Source organism: Acanthopagrus latus, chromosome 3 (genome assembly GCF_904848185.1).
Source record: "Acanthopagrus latus isolate v.2019 chromosome 3, fAcaLat1.1, whole genome shotgun sequence".
Taxonomy (NCBI): Eukaryota; Metazoa; Chordata; class Actinopteri; order Spariformes; family Sparidae; genus Acanthopagrus; species Acanthopagrus latus.
In genome coordinates, this window is record NC_051041.1 from 19,741,023 (window position 1) to 19,747,271 (window position 6,249).

Here is a 6,249-nt window from a genome sequence, read left to right on the forward strand (position 1 = left end):
GTCGTGCTGCTGACTAGAGAGCAACACACTATTTAAATACCTCTCCATGTGAATCATCTCACAAACATTTGCGTCAGTGTCTCCTGTTTCCTCTCTTACAGCCACGTCAGAGCTGTGACTGCTGCTGCTTCATACTGAAAAGTTTTCCACAGATTAAACACTGGGAGGCTTCAGAGCTTTGACAGAATTGGTTTAACAACAGCCCGTCTACACAACGAATTATAATATTGTGTTAATATTAAGTGCTATTTGGTTAGTGGATGCTGAAATGATAATAGAAGAAATTCGTGGTACATGGTAGTATAAGTAGTCCTTTTGTTTGCAGTACTTTTGTTCGTCGTGAACTATTTTTTCATCAAAGTATTTTTATCCATACTATTCCATGTATGACATTAGAAAAAGTTGGTTTCATCTCCACAATTTAAAGAAATTTCCTCAATCTTATTATCGATCTGACTCCTGAATGGAACTGGAGGGTAAATGTACATTACATTTAATGAATAAAGCATTTCTGATGCAAGAAAAAGGGCAAGAAGAGAGAGAACCTGATGAATGTTAGTGGTGCACAATCCTCCAAATTCACTATTTAATTCAATTTCTGATTTTAAGGTCAAAATTCCAGTTTTCATTTGGTTTCTTTCAGCACTGACAGCTATACTATTGGTAAATTTGAACTGACAACTATCATTTACATTTGTATGAGGTGCACTTGAATGCATCATGGCATACCACACATATCCTTTGTCGTAGGAAGCAAGTGATATGGATTTCAGAATCTAAGCCGTGCACCATGAAGTCCCTCTGAGTCGATCGGCAATACTGCAATTGATTTGGATTGTGAAAACAGAAGGCTCATTTTGATCGATTTTACAAATCACGACACTGCGGGTGAGAGCTGAATTGTGCTGCTGCTCACTTAGGTTAGCTTATGGTGAATGTACAGTAAAATAAACAGGCTGTTTGGGGTTGTTATACACTGTGTAGTAACAGCCAACACTGCTGATCAAAACATTTAGTACACATTTGTATTCATCTTAATGCAGAATGTCTACATACTGTATCTTTAATACTTGATTTAATGGAAATAACAGCTGTAGTTGTAGATGCTTCGTGGGGAATTCCCAGTGTTCTCTGTGTGACATTGTTGGTTTGGCTCTGGAGGCCGGGAGACGAGAGATGAGCAAGGAGGAGGTTAAAGTGGAAGTCAGTGACAGAGGAGGTCAGAGCAGGGAGAGAGGAAAGGATTTCTCCGGATACAGAGACAGGGAGGGTTAGCCATGGACAAGGACAGAACGAGGGCTGAGTGCTTGTGTGTAGGTGTGTCTACCTCCTCTGCTGTACATTTACAAAGTGTCTGGTTCCAAGGTGACCTCTGTCACACATTTAGGGAGTGAGAGAGAGAGAATGGATATAGATGGATGGTTTCACGGCCTTTGCTGTACACTCGCCTGCAGGTTGGGCCAAGTTTTTTTTCTGGTGTGAGGGATGGGAGGGAGGACAGGGACAATGCCCTGCTTCTGGGGGAAAACAGGGTCACGTAAAGAGAACAAAAATCAAATCCAGTCTCCATCACTGGCTCGCCAAGTGACACTTCAGCATCTTAAGTGGACACATATTCATCTGCACTGTATTACAGCAGACTAATCCACTGGCTGATTGGTGTTATGCACTGTCTAGTATCACAGCACAACTGAACGTTTCACTGACTATGAAAGCATTAAATATTCAGATTGGATGGATTAAGGTAGCGGTCCATGTGAGTGTGGATGTTATTCAGTCTATAAACACTAATCTGACATTGGTTGTGATGCAGGCTTTGGGAGACGATGTAAGAGTAAAGCACCGTGTGGTCCGACCTCAACTCGATAGATCAAAGGGTGTTGTAGCATATAGCACTTGCTAGGTCATGCTAAAAATAAACACATTTCTAATCCATAATTTACAGATCTGCATTTGCAGGCAAGAAAAATATATGAAGAGAGATTGTTTTTTGGAGTGTAAGGATTTCAAACATCGAGACCACAGAATCTACAGCCAATCTGCTCCCAGCTCTGAGGCTGCAGTCTTTGTACGCTTGATGCTTTGAGCTAAATGCTAACATCTAATACTGACATGCAGTTTTGAAGCGGGTATAGTGATGATGTAAAAGTTGATGTCATCAGATGTCAGATGTTGGACAGCTGAGTGTTGAAGCATCACAAAAGTTATTGCGAGTCATCCTGCAGGAGACATGGATGCTTGTACTGAATTTCATGGTGATCTTCTAATACTTGTTGACACATTTCTCTCAAAACCACACATGTTGATGCCAGAGGTAAAGTCAGGGATTCACCAAAGTCAGCTGGCTTCTTCCTCAGGGAACTATAAATGTATGTACAAAATTTCATGGCAATCCATCAATAGTTGTTGACGTAATTCAGTCTGGACAAGAGCGGTGAATCGACCAGTTGATCGACCTTGAAATCCCCCGAGGTTCGCTAAAAATGTCTTTTCCATTTTCTGTCCAGATGTGACATTTATTGTTAGATGGCTGATAACTGCAAAAACAATTTAGCTTGTTTTTGATGATCTGATAAAAAGACACAGTGCTTTTTTTTTTTTTTTTTTTTTTTTTTTTTTTTAAGAGAAGCAGTTTTGATGACATTTAAATTAGATTTCACTCTAGCAGTGTGCTGTCGACTTCTGGAAGCAACTTCTGAATACAGGAATCTAAAGCTCCATCCAGCCATATTTTAATACTAACACTGAAACTAACGGTTGCCTGTAATGTGAAACATTTGCTGCAACGGTTGAGCCCAGTGAAAATCATCCTCACAGTCTGCAGATCTGTGCAGTTTTCAGTCACTTTCAGGTCGCTGGTTCATCTGTTACTGTGAGCACTTCACTGTTGCTCTCAGTGTGTTTTGGTGCCTTGTACTTTTTGCGAGCCACTTAATGCAACTTTTACTGTAAAACAACAAAACACGGGTTCTGCACTGCTCAGGAGTTGCCAAGGCCAAGTATTCTCTGGAGAGCTGACATTTCTCACATTCTGCATTTCTCCCCTTTCTCTCTTTCTCTCTCTCTCTCTCTCTCTCTCTCTCTTTATCTTTCTGGCTTGCCCTCATATCGCTCCTTTTGCTTGCTCCAAAACCAACAATAGGTGTTCAAAGCCTCATCATGCAGAAAGTCTCCCCTCCTGTTTGCCTCTCCATCCGTCGACAGTCTGCAGATAACAATCCATAGGTCCAGCGCTCTCCAGATTTCAATCCTCTACCCGTCTCCTTTCCTCCACTATTATTCCTTTTCATGGATGCACATTTCTTCTATTTTCTTAGTTTTCCCATTCTGTCACTATTAGACTCAAATTAGTGATATTTAGGAAAACGATTAGTTTGCACAGTGTCTTAGAAATGGCTTAGAAACGGTGAAAGGGCGCCATGGCGACCCTAATGGAGGGAGAAAGCCCAATGCTGTTCCCTCTTCACCCTCCTTCCTCGTCTGTCCCAATGCTCAGTTTTTTGTTTTTTTTACACCATGCATTATTCAGCCGATCCCAAAACGTCTTCTGAACAAGAAAAGAGCACCAAAAGTGTATTTGAAATCCTTTGACTGGCTAAAAGAGCAAGATAAGAAGTTGCTTAAGTGGAGGTGGGGAACCATTTCCCCTTTTTAGAATTATTTTTGCTGTCTTTGAAAGCTGAATGACTTAAACAAAAGAAAGCTAGAGAGCTAGCAGTTAGATAACTAGCCGGAAGGTAGCTTGCCAAGAGACACACAGGTAGGCTGACAGACAGATAGATGGATAGACAGACAGGTCGACAGGCAGATAGGAAATAAGAAAGCAGCTAGATAAGTGACTAAGCAGCTTGGAAGGTAGCTTAAATAACTATACAAACAGGCAGCCAGTCAAACAAACAGGTCAACAGCCAGCTAGCTAGCTGTAAAGAAAGGAAGATAGTGAGTAAAAAAAAAGGTATCTTATTAATAGCTAGATCGTTTTGACGGACAGAGAGACAGAGAGATAGGAAGATAGCAAAAGTTACCAAAACAAAGGACGAAATAAAGATAGAGAGAGGGTGATGAACTCTACCAGCTACATAACTAGCTAGCTTGCAAGGTAGCTTGCTAACAGCTAGACTGCTAGACAAACAGGCAGAGAGGAGAGTTGACAGATAGCTATCGAGCAACAAAGAAGCTAGCCAGATAGCTAGTTCGATAGCTAGTTCGATAGATAGATAGATAGATAGATAGATAGATAGATAGATAGATAGATAGATAGATAGATAGATAGATGAGGCAAAACAAATGATTAAATAAAGAAAACCAAGGTGAAGACAGGAAACGGGAAACGGGTGTAACACAGCTGTGAGTTGTGTGTGTTCTCACTATCCGTCAGCTTATGGTTTACACAGGCTTTTCTAATGCATCAGTGCCCTCAGCCTGTCATAGCTTAGCAACGTGCCTGCCCTTAAATATATGAAAATCTGCTCCCTTCGAGCGTGCAAATCAGCATTTTTGGAAGACACACAGGCAGACACAGGCGCACGCAAACACACTCACACATACAGACAGCCAACATTTCATCCGTACAGAGATGCACATTCACACGCTCACCAGCATGGCACACACCATGCCATGCATGCGTACACACACACACACACACACACACACACACACACACACACACACCCATTGAAAGTCACATCGCGATGGCTTGAAATGCCTTTTATGCAGATTGAGTACAAGCCCTCAGCTGATCAGAATCTAGCCTTGAATTTGATATGCAACTGAAAGGAGCAATGTCACTCCAGCTGGGCAAGAGTGCCTGTCAGCCCACACAGCTGCCACTGCAGCTAGTGCAACTGACTTTCTTTCTGTCTGGGGATGAAACTTACTCCACATGTGTGTGTATTCCCACATTTACATTCTTATACTTAGTGAATGACCTCATGTCCACTGAGGATGACGAAAATCCCCCAAAGTTGAGACATCTTACCAGTTCTGACTTTTTTGGGGCAGTTGGGGGTTAGCCTTAGGGCAAGATCGAAGGTTTAAAGATTTAATACACTCAATGCTTCAGTGCAAACCATAAGTATGAACAGAGGCTAGCATACTGACACACATGTACACCTCCAAACAAACATCACAGGTATGTCTTTTCTAGTTAGAGAAGACATTTGCCCGGACCCTGACCTCTAAATTGTGTCCCATGGCAACAGATGTTGGACACATATGTGGCTGAGCACAACACCCTAGCACACACACACACGCACACACGCACACACCTGCCCTCAACAGAGTGATGACAAGCCCTACGCAGCAATATGCAGCTCACTTGTGTGTAAGACCCTCTTTGAAATTCTGTGCATGACTGCTGGCTGAGGTTAGCAAGCGGATCACATCTATTACCTTGCTAATTCTACAGCTTGGCCTTTGCATAATAAGATGCATTTTCTCTGAGAGAGTGAGAGTGCGAGAAAGAGACAGAGAGAGAGCAAAAAAGCACAAGGGAGAGAGATAAAGAGAGAAAAGAGACGGGGTAAGTAATCAAAACATGTTGGCAATGACTTAATGAGTGAACCTCACCATTGTAATATTGGCCTCTGATGGTAATTGGGTTAATGAAAGTGTTTTTCAGTGCTTTGACTCCTGCCTGATGACAAATGTGATGTCCCTACTCCTCTTCACCATCCTCCACTGATGCATTGTCTGCACGTCCAAACGACATTACAAGTTTTTTTTTTTTTTTGGTTAAAATTCATGTTAATTGTGAGTGATTTAATCAGCACTGATTTCCTCTGGGTTTCTCAATTCTTAAAAAAAAAAAAAAAAAAGAAAAACATCTTTCAATGAGTGGTGGTTTCAGTTGTGTGAACCCATTTGAAGTTGTGACGGAACAGTGCATTTAATTCAGCAAACAGCCTGTCTTGGTAGACCTGAAAACAAGAGACTGTCTGTTTAACTTGAGACACCCTAAATTGCTAAAACCACCATTGCTACTTAAGACTTTGCCAAGTGAAGTTGTAATATTGATTGTTTCTAAGCTTCAGTTAACAGTTTTATGTTGATCCAAAATGTCTAGGACGGAACAGCTCATGCCAGTCATTTTAGCCCTTATCCAGCCAACTCATGCACGTATTCTGATCACGGCCAAGGTGCCAGGAAGGTACAGCACAAATGTCATTTTCCCCCAGCAAATTCCTTCAGCTCCTCCTGGGAGACACCATGTAACCCCAGGCCAGCTACAAAAGTATCTTCAGCATTTAG

At 41.8% G+C, this 6,249-nt stretch overlaps 1 long non-coding RNA gene across 1 annotated transcript in view; it reads right to left on the minus strand.

Moving 5' to 3' along the window:
• Positions 1 to 1,047: 1,047 nt before the first annotated feature.
• LOC119015096 overlaps positions 1,048 to 6,249 on the minus strand; it is a 6,354-nt gene continuing 1,152 nt past the window's right edge. The window contains exons 2-4 of the long non-coding RNA XR_005073179.1: positions 5,569 to 5,691; positions 2,113 to 2,219; positions 1,048 to 1,517 (exon numbers count right to left, since the gene is read on the minus strand). This is a non-coding gene — a long non-coding RNA (uncharacterized LOC119015096). The remainder of the gene's footprint in view (positions 1,518 to 2,112; positions 2,220 to 5,568; positions 5,692 to 6,249) is intronic.